Raw genomic sequence first — 15594 nt, forward strand, 5'->3', positions numbered from 1 at the left:
CACTGCCATCAGAACCCAAATGGTAAATAGGCTCTTTCTCTAATTTGTGGGATGTGCTATAACTCAGTTTGAATGTTGAAAGGAAATGGGCCTCCAGGGGAGTCTGGAGCTCTGTTCATTCAACTTCTAATTAAAGTTTTCCCCTCTCAAGTTTCACTTTATTTTCCGGGGCTTTTGCTCCATGATGATTATTAACATGTGTCCCGTGGCCAGGAAATCATTATACCCTTCCCCAGCGCAGTCTCTCGTAGATACCTCCTGCTGCAGACCAAGCCGCCTGAAACTTCATCTCCGAAATGATCTGATGGCCGGGGCAGGTAGAAACTAGCTGGCACCCTAAGGCTACCTGGCCGCTTTCATGCAGCAAGCTGTTGATTTTTTCCAGCACAGTGTGACCAGATGCTGCTGTCCGGCGGAGAGGATCCAGTCCAGGATTTCTTCCAGCCTATTCTTCACGTTTCAAGAGCCCAGGCCAACGCTGGCTTCCTATTCCAACTCCAGCAGGCTTATCTTTTTTGGGGCAGGAATTGTTAGTACAGTTTATCTTGCTTGCTGCAAGCCCTCCCTCAGCTGAGACATGTACTCTGGTGCTGCGTTCTTTTTTTTCCTCTCTCTCTCTCTCTTTTTTATGTTTTCTTCTTGTTGTTTTTCTTTTTAAATGTGTAAAGTGAAGAGTTCCTCTTCCCCCCTCTCCATTTCCACTCCAAAGAACCAACCTCCAGTTAATTAAACGCTGGAACTGTTGCTGCTTTGCCAGAGGGGAGAGTGAACCTGTGTCTGCATGTGTGTATGTGTAAAATAGATACAAAAATGTCAATGAACAGCAGGAAAAGTTCTGGGAGACCGTCTTACTACTATCGACTGCTCCGGAGGTCACGACTTCAGAGACAGCGAAGCAGATCCCGGAGCCGGAACAGGCCGCTTAGTAGGGGTAATTGCAACAACAGTTCTCTTTCGTTGGCAGTGCAAAGACAAACGTGCTGTTGCTTACAGGTGGCTTCGTTACTGTAGATAAGAATGGCCGGTGCGAGTGTTTGTGAGGGTGCCTGCTGCCTGTGAGGCGTGTGTCGAGCGTTACAGGTCAGTGGCTTGGGTAGTGCTGCCGTCCCGAACGGGGAGGGAGACCTCTGTAATGGGAAGAGCGTGCAGGGAGTCAGGCTGGGGTGCTGTTCCTTCCAGTGGCTTTAACACCCTGTGTAACTGTAACTAACCTGCTCTTGTCAGTTATCCGTGGTTCAGTTTTTTCAGGTTGTATGATTAAGTTAACTACTTTGTTAGCTGAGATGTTTGAGGCCTAATTGGTGATTACAGAGATTTGAAAACCCCCGATTAAGAGATGGTATCTATTTGCAAAGATGTATTGCTGGGAGTTCTTGTTCTTCGCGAGCTGAGTGTCACCAGGGGTTTTGAAATTACGTAGCTGAGTACATTCAGGGGTAGGATTTTCAAAAGAGCCTAAAGATTGTGCTCCTGAGGCACTGTGGAAACCTCTGGGACTTGTATTCCCAAATCACTTTGCGCTTTTAAAAATCCTGCTCTAAAAGGGCCTATTTGTCCTCATCAGCAGGAGTTAGGTCCACAGAGTAATGTTTCTTCAGGGCATACTCACTCATGCAGCCCGTTTATTCTACTTGAGGCAGCTACTGACCCAGTTGCATTTTTAAAATAAGCTATTCTGGCTTTCTTTTCTAGTGTGAAATAAATGTTTATTGATGCTTATGCCTGTCGTTAAAGCAGTCAAAGAAGCGGGAGTCTTTGAGTCATTTTGCTGTTGAACTATCTTCTCAGAAAGGAGGGGAGAGGGTTGTGTTTGGCCTCTGTTGTCACAATCCAGTTGTATTTATAATGTCTTGAGCTTAACCAAAGCCATTAATTGAAAAGATTTCTTTTTCTGTTATTGCGTGACTAAAAAGCCATAATAAAAAGCACAAATGCAACAGTGCTTCAGGTGTTTGTGCAAATCCAGGCTTGTACTTGTCTCACTGGAGTTAATTCTGGTTTATGAAGCAGATTGTAAAGGACTACAAGATTTTACTTGGTGCAATGTCCTCCTTCTTTTCCTGGCATTCAGTACTTTCTTCAGGATTTTGAATCATCACTGAGAAAACAATAGGAAGCTAAATCAGTCCCTGAGTTTCATCTTTTCCTTTAAGCAGGCAGTGCTTTTCTTTCCATGATTTTTTTTTGTTGTTTGTTTTGCCTGTCAGGGAGGAGTGTTTGTAAACTCACAAGCATGTAACAGTTCCCCTTCCCCCTCTATCTGTGTACTGTTCAAAACAAAAATATTTTACTGTCATTTCAGTTACTGTGACAAACGAAATGTGTTAGTTTCATTTAGGTAACCCAGTATGAACTTAACAGTGTAATTCATCATGAACACAAGGAATAGGCAGGCAGATTTGGTGGAAATGGAAATCAACCCTAATGTTTGTAAGAAATTGGATTTGAACCAACTGAAATCTTCTTGCTGTTGATCTCTCCCCAAGTATTTTGCGTTTGTCACACTTTGTCTCTAGCATTCCTGCCTGCTAGGAGGATCATAATACTCAGCATTAGTTGAGCTCTTCTTATCTGTAGATCTTAAGGATTTGCACATCTGGCTAAGAATTTTATTTTTACTTTTGTCAGGTGTTTGTAAGAGATGCAGTTGTGCAGTGGTTGTGTCATCCAGCAAGGTCATGCGGTAGGTCAGTGGTAGGGCTTGGCCCGGAGTCTGGAGTCGCTGCCTGCTGCTCCAGCGCCCTGACTGCTGGTCCAGACAGAGTGAAGGAAGTGCCAGAAAGCAGGAAAAGAAATACTTTCCTTGACAGTTTTGATCCTGCTGGAAGGTTAATGAACAGGGGACGGTAGAGGGGTGGGAGCTACGGAGAATGCAGAAATCGGAATGAGGCTCTAGATGGTTTGGGTTTGATGTAATGTTAATTTCCAGGACCTACAAGTCTGGAAGAAGGAAGGAGCTGAGGGTCCCCTTCTCAAATGCTGGTCTGCAGTGCCGTTTGCCATCTCTAGCTAAGACACTCAAATATCCTTAGTGGGAGGTTACCATAAATGCGTGAGTATTGGAGTTGTGGCACAAGAATTGGCAACGGTCTGTTTTGCCACACGTGTGTTTCCCCGACATCCTCTTGACAACTCTGTGCTCTCTCCAGTCTCTAGACTCTTTGCCAAGATGCCCACAGGGCCCAGGTAAGCCTGTGGCCCTGCCTGGAGGAGCAGTGATACCTGGAAGTTGAGTTTTTCCAAGATGTATCATTTCAGCAGATTATCAGAATGCTTTTGGACAGGGAACTTGCTGAGGATCAGGCGCTTGTTACACATTTACAGGAAGGAGATTTCTGCTGGCACACAACCCCCCCCTCCCCATCTGGAATCATTCTCTGTTTGTGCTGCATCAATCCTGGATGATAAATCCCTGATGCCGGCGCTGACACTGGAGCACCCATGAGATGCAGGTGCTGCCATCTGCTGCCAGCATGGCCCCTGTTCCAAAAGCTGTAACACGCCTGTTTGCTGTGAGTCAAAGAGCCTCTTTCAGCCCACTCGAGTTTATATCAGTCAGCCTCTCTGAATAAAGAAGAGGCTGTGTTTAAAAGCATATATTTATATACTGCCACTTCCCACTCTCACCCTCCTGAGGGGACAGTGCCACCTCTCCCCACATGCCTTTCTGATGAGTGTGAGTGCTGCCTGCCCGCCTTTGCTAAGTGTGTGTGCAGCCTGCGCTGGGGTGCAGCTTGCACAGTCATAGGTGGGGGCTGTTATAGCTGAGACCTAGTTTGGGAAATTGGTCTTGTTTCCTGAGGCACAAAGAAGGAGACAGCCACTGCTCAGGAAAGCTCTGCGGTAGCGCCTTTTAGATAGGCGAAGTGAGCAGAATGTGCGTTTTCTGTGCAAGGAAAGTAGGGGATTGCTTGCTGTTGGGACTCCAGATGGAGACAGTCTGATGTAACAGGCAGAAAAATGTGTAGGACTGTCAGCTGTTCGCAGTGACAGCCGGCTTATTTGATGGTTCGTGGGATGGTATCCTCTATTCTAGAGTTCTCTGGTTAGCCCTGGTGCTTTCAACACATCCAGCACGTTTGTCTGTTTGCCAGTCTGTCCCTTTGAGAGGACCAGGGCTGGAGTAGTTGAAGGACAGTAAAACTGATGGGGAGGGCAAATCAGACCAGAACAGCAAGGCACGCTATCAGGAGGCCCACGTGATCATGCCTCCGGTGTGTTTAAATTATTGCTATTTGATAGTGGATAAACAAGACAGGTTTCACCTCACGGTTAATCTTTGTTAGGATGATGATAATGTCTGAAATCTCCTGGCTCTGCTTTCCACAGAGATTTGGGACACGCTGCAGGTATATATTAGTTAGTTAAAAAAGCTAACTGCAGAAACCCCATCTCTTCCTTGGACCATCTGTTCAGCTCAGAGATGTGTGTAACTATATGAGGAATTATGACAGTAATTATGATTACTACCAGGTGATCCATCTAATGTAGTGGAAGGTACTTGGGAGGCAGAGAGGGTAGAAGGAGAATTATCAATAAAAGCAACACCTGCTTCTGCCTGCAGTACTTTGGTCTGTGGCTTTCTTCGTGGTGTCTCTGCTTCTGCTTCATTATGGGTATGATGAAGGAACAGGGGTCAGTGGCAAGTGTTCTGAAAATCCAGGTTGCTCGTAGAAATTACTAGCGGGTGCTCCATTCACAGTTTCATATCTGAGCCAAAGGCAGCTTTGGCTTCAGGTCTTTCTTCTGTAAAACTCTGTAGGCAATCAGTTGTCATCAAAGCTCTAAGAATTTGAGAACATTTTGAGTTCCTGATCTTGAAGGTTTAGTGTTCCTGATAGTTCTGCCTCTGTCAGCTCCTTGGACATAAATGTCTCGCTCTAAGTTCTGTTTATCACAAATGCTTTTCAAGGTGTTCTACAAAAAGGATTTTTATTAAACAGGCTTTCTTCTTCTCTTCCTTTGATGGCTGCTGTGAAGAGAAAACTGACTGATCTTCAGCAAAGCCCAGTATTTTAGTACGCCAAACACTGAGAGCTTGGAGGCAAAGGTCAGACTGTTTTTTTTCTCAGCACAGGCTATTCAGATACACATCTCTTGAAAACTGCTGGAATTTAGTCTTTCACTCTCTGTTTGATGAAATCAAAACCTTTTAAGTGATAAACAAGAGATCAACTTATACCCAAATAGCCAGTACCTTAGAAGTTGAGGCATTCGCTTGGGACAAGGGAAGCAGAGACATGAAAATTGTCCCAGTGTGTAACAGAATGACATAACAACAAAGGAGGTTTTATTATATTTAAAGCTGACTGAAATTTCACACACTTCTCTCTAATCTTTCCTAGCTGAAAATCTATCTTGCAGCATGTTAACAAAAAGTGGTGTTCAACAAGGAATGCCATGTGGAACTTCTCCCTTTCTGCTTCTGCAGGACTTTGTCCTGTAGCCAGGGCAGTGCCCTGGACACGACTGTATTAGATGTTGTGGGGAGAAGGGATCTCTCTCTCATTCTGATTAGAATTTTTGCTCTTACTAAAAATTCCTGCTATATTGTTAAGTAAGATGTAGGGTTCTGTAAGTAAATACTTCCAATTAAATGTTTAACCAGTATTTTGTTCTCTGCCTGACCCACAACTTTTCTTGGAATCCCACTTAGCTGCATGCCTTTCAGGTTGTTGAAAGCATGGGTGTTTCAGTGCATGTCTTTTGTCTGCATTTACTCAAAATGAAGTTTAGCTTAGATGGGTCTAGCTATGGCAAGGGCCTGGGTTTTGGAATACCTGCATCATATCCGGACCTGCCTTTCCTGGTAGATCAATATTGACCAGCCCTATCGATCTCAGAACAGTGCCATAATCAACTAAGGAATAAATAAGCAAGTAAAGTGATTTGTCGTGTCCAAACAGAACACCTCCGGCACTTACAATACCTTCTTCTTTTTTCTTTTTTTTTTTTTGGCATGCCAAACCAATATGTGTCCCTGAGCCTCGGTTTTTCTTTCTGTGGTGTCTGTTTTCCACAAATTAAATAGTTGTCATGAACACAACCCCACCATCAGAATCCCATTTGTGCACCTGTCCATAAAGGGCACACGTTACCGTAACCTCCCCTTTCACACTCGCTCCTGTTACTGGGTTGTTGTTCTGATCTTCCGGATTGCATCTAGATTGTTATACAAGAAATTTGTTGAGGGAGACCATATCCATCTGACAAACATCTAGCAGCTTTTCGCGGTCTGTATGACTAAAGGATATGTGTTTTTATTAAAAGAAACTGAGCTGCATCAGCAGTAGAAGTTCGAAATACACAGCGTTACCCTTACAAATACAGATACGCCTGTGTGTTGCCTGTATTTATATTGGCAGGCAGAAATCTGAGCAAAACGTTCCAGTTTTACTGTCGTTCCCTGACTCATATCCTACAAAATTTGACAAGACGAGTGATTTTGCCTTTTCAGCACATCCTTCTGTACCAGGGTTGATGCTGAATGAGGCGTGGTCAGTAGGAAGTCAAGTCTGGAAAGCAAGATGGGCGTAATAACATATTACTGGTGGATCTGCCGGGTCGATCTGGTCTCTGAGGCGAGACCGAGTCGCTGTACCTTGGGACTGCCATGGGGGCTGCCCTGCTTGGCCACCTTCCAGTCACAAGCATCGTGGGCAGCACTGGGGTCATTTCAAACTTAGAATCACTCTTCCCATTTTTAATTTATAATTTACCTGATTTTAAGTTACAATTTTAAACTTATTCACTTTAGTAGCCAATCGATAATACAATTGTATTGTATTACGTTATATTGCCTTATATTCTGGAAGGGCAAGGGAAACTTGTGGGTACACTTTGCCTGTGTCCTGTATGTGAGATTTCTTGAAGAATCCAAATTTTTCTAAATCCATTTTTCTAAAAAATATTGCATAAACAATTTGTTTCATTTAAGGGCTGGGAGCAGGCGAGTGAAGAGTCCAGTAATAAGCATTAGCGATATGGGTTTTTTTTTCCAAGGGTGATGTCTTTTAAATGTCAGGAAAAGGAGACTTTCCTGCTTTGCAGTTTTTGATGACCACTGCTTTGTTTTTCACATCTCTTTTGTGGCATTTTCTGTTTCACTGCAGAACTTTTGCAGTTTTTCATTGAAATTTTAACAGCGTCGCTGGCAGACACCCATAGAAAAGATATGCAAAATTTTTTAAGCTGTACTGTTTGTAAGAAATATTCACTGGCAGCCATGCTATTTTTAGCGCTAGTGCTCCAGCTGAGGCTTTGCTCAATGCTTAATTGTCTAATAAAAATCTATGCTAAATTTAATAACTTGGGAAGTAGTGCATGATGGAGGAATTCTTGAATTGTTTTGATGTGAAAACAATGGGTGTAGAATTCTAAGTACCCATTAAATAAACAAAAATTTACAGTGAATTTATTGTCTTGGAGGCAAATATTAGGTAGACCCTTCAGTGGAGCATGGTGGCAGTAGTGCCTTGAGCTCCTTCTTTTGCTCCTACGGTGCTGGTGGTGCTACACTGACCTGCACCACCTCCTTTAGAAGTACATCAGAAATGCAGAAACATCAAAACTTCGTATTTTCTGTGACAAATGTGTCAATTCCTACTAGATTAAAAGCGCATCAAGTTTTAAAACTTCCCATTGGGAGCCATGGGAAACACCGGAGTGAATCTCCAAGGAGCAGTGGCCCTTCTGGTTTTTGCATAGTCAGCTAGAAGCCCAGGTGTAGTAAGCAAGATTGACAAATATCCCGTCCCATCTTGCTGTCATCAGTAGTGGAAGGAACAGCCTCTATTTCCAAAGACACAGACTTCCTGATCCGCCGTGTCGTGCCATTTAGTGTCTGGAGCTCCAGTGCAGTTAAACCATAATTGTGCCCAACCTGTGATGTTAACAAACTACGGGGTGGGGTTTGGAGTATGTTTGGGATTTGGGGGACCAGTCATTCCATTTGCTTGTGACAGGCTGAGATAACACCTCACTGTTTATTTACTTTTCACCCGTCCTCTTAACAACAATAACCTGCGGTTTTGAGGGCTTTGTATTTCCCTCCTTCTTTGATTTTCATGTGTTATAACTTCTGTCAAATTTTAAGAGGAACATTGCTGAAGAGGTGATTTAAGACTTGCTGGATATGGAGTTTTGATAGTGAGATATGAAAGGGGTAGGGGCAGGAAGGGAAGGAGGAGGAAGACAGGAGATCTGTAGGGAGTGACTTGGAACGTGGAGGAAGGCTCGTGCAGGGTGACACAAGCACCTTGATTTAGTATCAGCAGCTGTAGCTGTGTATGTGGGCTGAGGCAGGGACAGCGAGCTTTGCAAGTCAGATAAACAGCTTGAGAAGAAATAGATTTGACTAAAGAACCCAGAATCTTGATGAAACTGGGCAACTGGAAAGGTGTATCTGTCTGCTGATACCATTAGTGTGGGCTACACGTCCATTGTGGTGTTTGTGGCACTACCCAAAGCAGTAAATGTCTTCTGAATATCTTCATGCATAACCAAAACACTGCCTTACAACAATGGTTTGATTTTCTTTAGCACGTTTGTAAGAACGGCAAATACTTTGTGGACTGGAAAGAAGCCATAGGTAGATGCATTCTTGCTTAACCAGTGAGGTGTCCAGGGGTGACTTGCAGGAATTCCCATGGATGGTCAGTGACACAATGGCACAAACTCCAGTAGCTCTGTGTTCTTCACTGAGACTTGTGCCCCAAGGTAGGAAGAGAACTCAAGAGTTTTGCCTCTCATGTTCTTGCTCTAAAATTTTGACCGTGGTCCTATATCTGAATGTCCCAGCAGCTGCATCTTTAAAAGGTAGCTAAATATAGCTGAATCTTGATAAAATTGTGAGCATTGTCAGTGCTGCTTGAGAGCAACTCGGGAAATTGCTGTCCAAGGAACAGCTCATTTAATGCTGTGACAGAAATTTGGAAATTGTACCAGCAACTTTGAGGCAACTCAAAGATTGACTGTTGTCTCTTTTTGCTCATCTTTTGCTTATCTCTGGTTAAAGTCCTTTCCTTCTGGTAGTAACCTCACTTTCCCCTAACAGCATTGCTAAGAGGGGCTGATTACTCTGAATGGAAATAAGTAGCAGAGTTGCTCCCAAGTGATGCAGAGTGAGTTTTTATCTAAAAGCCACAGGTAATAAATGAGAAAGAGGTTAAAAACCCTGGTCTGAGTCCAAAAAAATTGCTTCCAAAAGCATGCTTAGAGGGGTTTCAGCAGACTTCTCATGATCTCTCATGTATTAGAGTAAGTTTGTCTCCTTACAGCTGTGGCAGTCCAAACAATTTAGACACAGAGCTGCCTTTTAAAGCTTTTAAACCTGTATTTCCCTTGAAGGTCTTCTAGTGTGCCACTAATCCCTTAAGTTATTGCACTGAAGGCACTCTATAATCCTTTAATTTACTTTGCTCTCAATGGAGACGGGGAATGAGCTGGGTCACTTTCCTTATTTGGGCATTATCAGTTTTGGGTTTTCAACTCAGGTAGTTTGCTTTCCTTTTAAACACTGCAGAGAATATTTTAAATTTAGGTATTAATTGCTTGTGTGTTTGTGTATATGCATATTAAAAGAGGTACACAAACCCCAGAACTTCCTTACCCGTTTCACTGTTTAGACAGCCTTAGGGTCAGGCTTTTAAACCAAGTTTCCTCAGGCCCCTGTGGAAATCAGCAAATGTAAAAATTGATGGCTTTTTGAAAACTGTGAATTCATACCCAATATAGAGCTGGCGATGGTCAAGAAGCAGTGTCAGGCACAGGTAATTTCTGGAAGCTTCACCTCCCCAGACCTACAGGAGACAAAGCTTCTGACTAAAATTCCTTTGGTGGTGCTGAAGGTAGAGCTTTACGGTGATGAGTGTTATGGTGGCAAGTGTTAGGCTTTTTTTAAATAAGGAGAAATACTAAAAATGGCTGTCTAGAGCAACACAGTGGTTGCCTTAATTTGGAAGGTTTGTCCTGTCCATTTCTTCTTGCTTGCATGAGGGACACATGCTTTTATTGTAGGTTTGTTCGTGGAAGCTAGGCTGGGAGCTCTTGGAAGTTCATTTATGAATACCAGCTACTAGGCATTACTTCAGAAGTTCATTTTAAGTTGTGTTGAAGCATTCACTTTGGGGAAAAACATGCCCTGCAATTGATAGACTTTGAGAAACATTGACAAGAATAAAGACAGCCAAAGTTTTGCTTCATTAACATTTACACTGGAAAAGGAATCCACAGATGCTGAGCACTTAATGTTTCTTTTTGAAGAAACCAATTTATTTGAAGTGCAAGTTTCTTTTGTACATTATGTGCTCACATTTTTGATTTCTTACAGCACTTCTGCATCAGTGAGTTTCTTGTAGAGTCGGAGATCAAGCCTGGGCTTGTTCTGAAGTATCCAAATGTGGTAATAGGTGGACTGTTGTAAAATTTGGCATCTGGAGTTAAATTACAGGATGCTTCTTAAGCTTCTTGGTTACTATAGGAACAAGTAATAGTCATCCTTCATGATTAAGCAGTGTCCATGGTAACCAAACGAGCAAGTTTTAAATGAAAGCTATTTTCCCTTTACATTTTTAGCAGTCAGAGGTTAACAGTTATTACCTTTATACCCTTAGATGGGAACAAATTTTGATCTGGCTGGAGTCTTTAAAGTGAGAACATTTGGTGTTCATTTACATAACTTAACTCCTAGGACCAGCTGGATTTTGGGTGAATACTAACATAAAATTTCTGAGAGCGGGGCATAGTGCATTGGTCTCCCCAGGAAGAGTGAATGCTGTTCACAACACGCGCCGAATTGTTCTGCAGCGTGGCAACTCGGAGTGACTGCGGTTCAGCAGTGCAGGAAGGAATCCCTACATACCCCCTGCGTGGTTTGTAGGACGGGAACTCCAAGTGTCAGTGTTAGTGTAGGTAAGAACATCCTCCTGCTCCCTCCCGCTTCAAAAACAGGATGGGAAATGTAGAAGTGAATGTAGCCCTGCTAGATCCCTTTTTGTGACCTACTGCCCGTTTTTGGTCGTAGGTAAACAGTGGGTATCGCTTAAAAAAGCGTGGCGACACGGTCACAAAGCTAGCACCTTTGCTATAGGGGAGTTGTAAGGGAATGTGGTCGTTTGACTGGGGGGTTCTGCACGTCCATCCGCGGCACGCTGTTATTTCTATGAAATAAGAAAACACGACTGCTTTTTAATGGTTTCTCTCCTGTCTTTTTCATTGGCGCTGGCAATGTTTGCTTGAAAACGAAAAAGTGAGCCTGTGAGGCTGGCACCTGCAGGTGCGTTTTCAGAGCATGTATGTGTGAGAAAAGCAGAAATACCCACCCACCCCCAAAGGAAATATAAGTATCAGTCACAATAAATTAGGATTTACATTTCACAATTAGGAATTGTGGAATGTAAAACAGTTGCTTAGAAGAGTCTGAATAGCTAGAAGAGAGATGTGTGGGGAACAGCAGTAAGGAGAGGAAGCATTTTCAGCAATATTCGGAGCAGCAAGCACATGGGTAGATCACCAATGTGCTGCAGACGCGCTGTATCCTGACATACATGTGTGTGCGTACACTCCCACGCCCGCAGGCAAGCGAATGCAGAGCATTTGTGGAAGCACTTACTTTTAAAAAATAATCAGGTTGGTAGAGAAGGCAACACTCTTTTTATAAGCCTTGTCTTCTATCTAGTGCATATTAAAACGAAGGAGCCTTGTTTCTGCTTGGTAGGGGAACTCCTCAGCCTCCTGCGTAAACATTTGGAAAACCATAAAAATTTCTCAGCTATCCCTAATGCTGTCCTTAATCCTAACCCTTGAGAATAGTAACTGGAGGAAGAACAGTGTTTTCAGACTTTCCTGTCACTGCTGCTTCTTAGTGCTGTCTTTGAGTTGCTTCATCAGTAGTGGTACCATATTTTGTCCAGTAGCTACCAAAATTTACCACTATCTGGTTAGTTAAACTCTGTTTTTCTTCTCTAAGTGTTTCCAAAGAAACCGTATCCTAAATAGCCAGTGTTAAATCCCAACCTATTGCTTTCTTGAGCAATATTAAAGTTCCTTCAATGTTAAGGCAATCTAACTGGGATTAATTAGCTCTGGGCATTAAGACGCTTTCAGGCTGATGTGAGAGCTGCATGTACCATGTGAATTTCAAATCTTAATGTTTGGTCTATTATGCAGATGGATGTGAATAGAGATATGTATGTGACCCCATTTATCTCTCTAATGAAGTGCCATCAATAGAACATCTGTTTCTTTGCTGTAGAAGATGAAACCTCTGATGAATCATGCTTATAAATTAAGTATTTATTTATTTAATTTGCATTTTGCCGGTACAGACCTGTTATAGCAGCCACCACGCAGGGCTGGAAAAATGGCCTGGTAATTAAACTGTGCAAAGTTTCCAGTTACACTGTGCTGCTGCTCCACGCAGACAAAGCAAACTGTTCCGAACCGGTTTGTAGTTCACCTGTCCAAGCCGGCTGTTAAGAAAGCCCCAAACCAAACGTAAGAACACTTTGCCAACACAACAAACCTCACTGATGGGAGACAAAACCGCGGCTGCGATCTGGACGTGTATCTCCCGTCTCGCTGGGCTTGCCACTGTGGCACTCGGTGCCTCCGTGCTCCGTAGTTCTCTCTGAAATCGGAAGCAAAGAGGGCCAACGTGCCGCCACGCAACCTGTTCTGGTGAGACTTCCAGCTCCCGTTTGCAATGACAGGAGTTCAATGACACGGGAGGCCTGGCAGGACCTGCGTCAGCTGTGCTAAAACCACCGGGGGAGGCTGTAGCTGCAGAAGGGACCGGCCGCTCCCCAGCCGCTCTGCGAGGTTAGCCAGAGGCCGTGTGAGACCGCCTGGCAGGGCTCTGCGGTCCTCCCCCACCGCGTGCCGATGGCCACCTCGCGTTGGGCCAGCGGTCTGCAGAGGCAGCTGGCCACCGACGGTGCTCCAGCTCACTGGGGCTCTGGGCAGTCTCAAGTGGAGGAGGGTTGTGTTCTCCCTGCCCTGTCTTGGGTGGCGTGTACAGGTGGCATAGGGGACGTCCGCAGTGACAGAGGTTACAGGGACTACAGAAGTTTCTCTTTGCCTCGGGTTGCCTCTGCGAGCGGGCAGCCATGCTGATGAAGTGCCGCAAGAAAGCGGCACGGTAACAGCGTTGAATCTTTGCAGAAATGTTAAGCATGATGGATGAACCTAATTTAAATCTCCCCAGAGCTGGCTTCTTGTTCTCCAGACTCCATGTTGCTTGTCTTTATCATCACACAGGAGGAAGCTGATGTTCCACTTCACTTTATCATCCTTTCCAGTTTAACCAGGGTATGAGCAGTCTCCAGCATCTGGTCTCCAACCAGGCTAGAATTTCATCTTTTTCTGATGTATTTTTTAAGTCTGTGCTTGATTTCAATTTTGCCCTGGAGAAAAGTCTCCTAATGATATGCCGTTAGCAAAAGACAAATTTGTTCTCTAGACATCATACCAAAGAAAGATAAATATCATACATATTTTATTTCAGAGACTGATAAATAAAGAATAAAATTACCAAATACATATATATATACATATCTAATTAAAAAAATGCCAGACAGTAAAATGGAGTTTGTAATAAAGGCTGCTTGATCAGCATGATTTGCTATTTATTTTTAGAAAGTGGTTTAATTTTCTGGATGCCTTATAGTGTCTCCCTGGCACCAGGTCTGGGGACCTGCAGCTCTGTCTTTCTTTTGGACTTGGGTCTGTTTCTTCTCTTTTGTAGTACAGAGAAGTTAGTGTGTGTCTTTTCAGACTCCTCCTGTTGAGAATTACCTGAGATTTCCTTTCCCATTTGTGCCACGCTCTCCTTTCCTTTTTGCTCTCTGCGAGTATTTTCTTCTCGACAAACACATCTAGTCTGTCTCCTCAGGTACAGAATATAATCCCCATCAATTTCGATGAAGGCAGAATTTGCCCCAGAGGTCTGTCTCGAAGCTACAAGAACGAAGGCAGTATGTGGAGAGGGCCAGCGTCTGCAGCGGGGATGCGACCTGGAGAGGTGTGGGCTGGGTGGCTGGGCAAGAACAGCCCCCCACAGCAGAGGAAGGTGAGGGGCAGCGTGCAGAAGAGCAGGGAGAGCCCTCTCAGCTACCACCGATACCGAACGTCAACAAACGAGCAGATAAACATCGCCAGAGAGCAATCCCCCACCCCTCGGGTCTGTGTCAGGAGCAGGTTTCTCGCCGGCGGCGCAGACCGTTGTCCCCTCGCAGGGTCAGCGCGGTGGGTTGGCTTGGCCAGCGAAGGGGCTTCAGCTCCCTCTAGTGAGGCAGCTGGATGTCTGCTCTCCCAGAGCTGCGCTCCCTTTACTCCTCTGCTGGGTGGTAAGAGGAACACCGTTTATTCCAGCTTTGGAGGTTGGTAGGGCTCCCTGAGCTTTCCAGGAGAGCAGGGTGCAAGGCTGGGCCCCAGACAGAGAGGAGAAAAGGGCAGTAAGTCCCCTTTCTGCTTGCGGGCATCGAAAAGCTGCTGGGAGAAGAATTCTCTTAAAAAGAATTAGAGAAAGCAGAGGAATAGATACATAGCAAGTACATCGAAAAACAGCACAGCTCTTTTCAGTACTAGATTCAAAAGCCATTAATAGCTCTTGCTCAGGAGCACATGAGGGATATTAAATACTACAGAGTACACGATACCCGGGAACCTGACACAGAGATGATAGAAGATCCATTAAAGTGCACAGTGTGCTATGGCAAAGGTCAGTGTCACTTCAAATCATCATTTAACAACGAAAAAGCTCTTCTTGCAGAAGATCTTAGTCCCACTTTGGGGGAAGATGGTCATAATTTTTAGCTGATGGGAAACGGTGCGGTCTGATATTTTCTGTGAGTTGTTTTCTGTTTTCCAGCCAGTTCTAATAAGGCTCTTGAGTTCACACGACTGTCCCAGCCACGGTTCTCGTAGCTGCAGAGGATTCTATGGCTCTGAGCGGTGCTTCAGGTGCCTTTTTATGCTTGCAGGCAGGGACACAGTTGAGTCCAAGTTGGCATTCCCCCTGCTAAGCTGAGTATAGTGGATTTTTAACACTATCTGTGAGGGAAACAAAGGTAATAGTCAGAAGCTGGATCTGTTTGGTGTGGTCACTGTGGATTGCATTAGCTATAGGCATCCAACCAGCTTCTAGTTGTTTAATTCTAAGTATTTTGTGCCAGAGCATAGCACAAAAAGCAAGTAACGATCCCAATGTATTTTTTTGTTTTGTATGTAAATGGTTAGATAAGTGAGATTTTTTTTAATAAGCTATAGTTCTGTGAAGAGTGTCCTTAATTGTCTGAAAAGGTAATGAGAGCATGGGAAAATGTGAAACTACTTCTGCTCAGAGCATTAAATGAGTGGGGAGTAAATCACTGATTCTGATGTGGAAGAGTTGTGGGTACAGCCAGTGGGATTGTTGTGCTCTATAGAAATGTATTTAAGCTAGAGAATCTGAGACACAAAAAGAAATAATGTTTTTCTAACATAAAAAGTGGTGGTGACACAAACTTTCATTAGCCTAGAGAACACCCACTCTGAGTGTTCATTAGCTTTGATTTTAGATCAGTCTCATTTTGCAGAGGGCAGCATTACCCACCC

This window comes from Leptosomus discolor, chromosome 19 (assembly GCF_034619465.1).
Source record: "Leptosomus discolor isolate bLepDis1 chromosome 19, bLepDis1.hap2, whole genome shotgun sequence".
NCBI classification, from domain to species: Eukaryota; Metazoa; Chordata; class Aves; order Leptosomiformes; family Leptosomidae; genus Leptosomus; species Leptosomus discolor.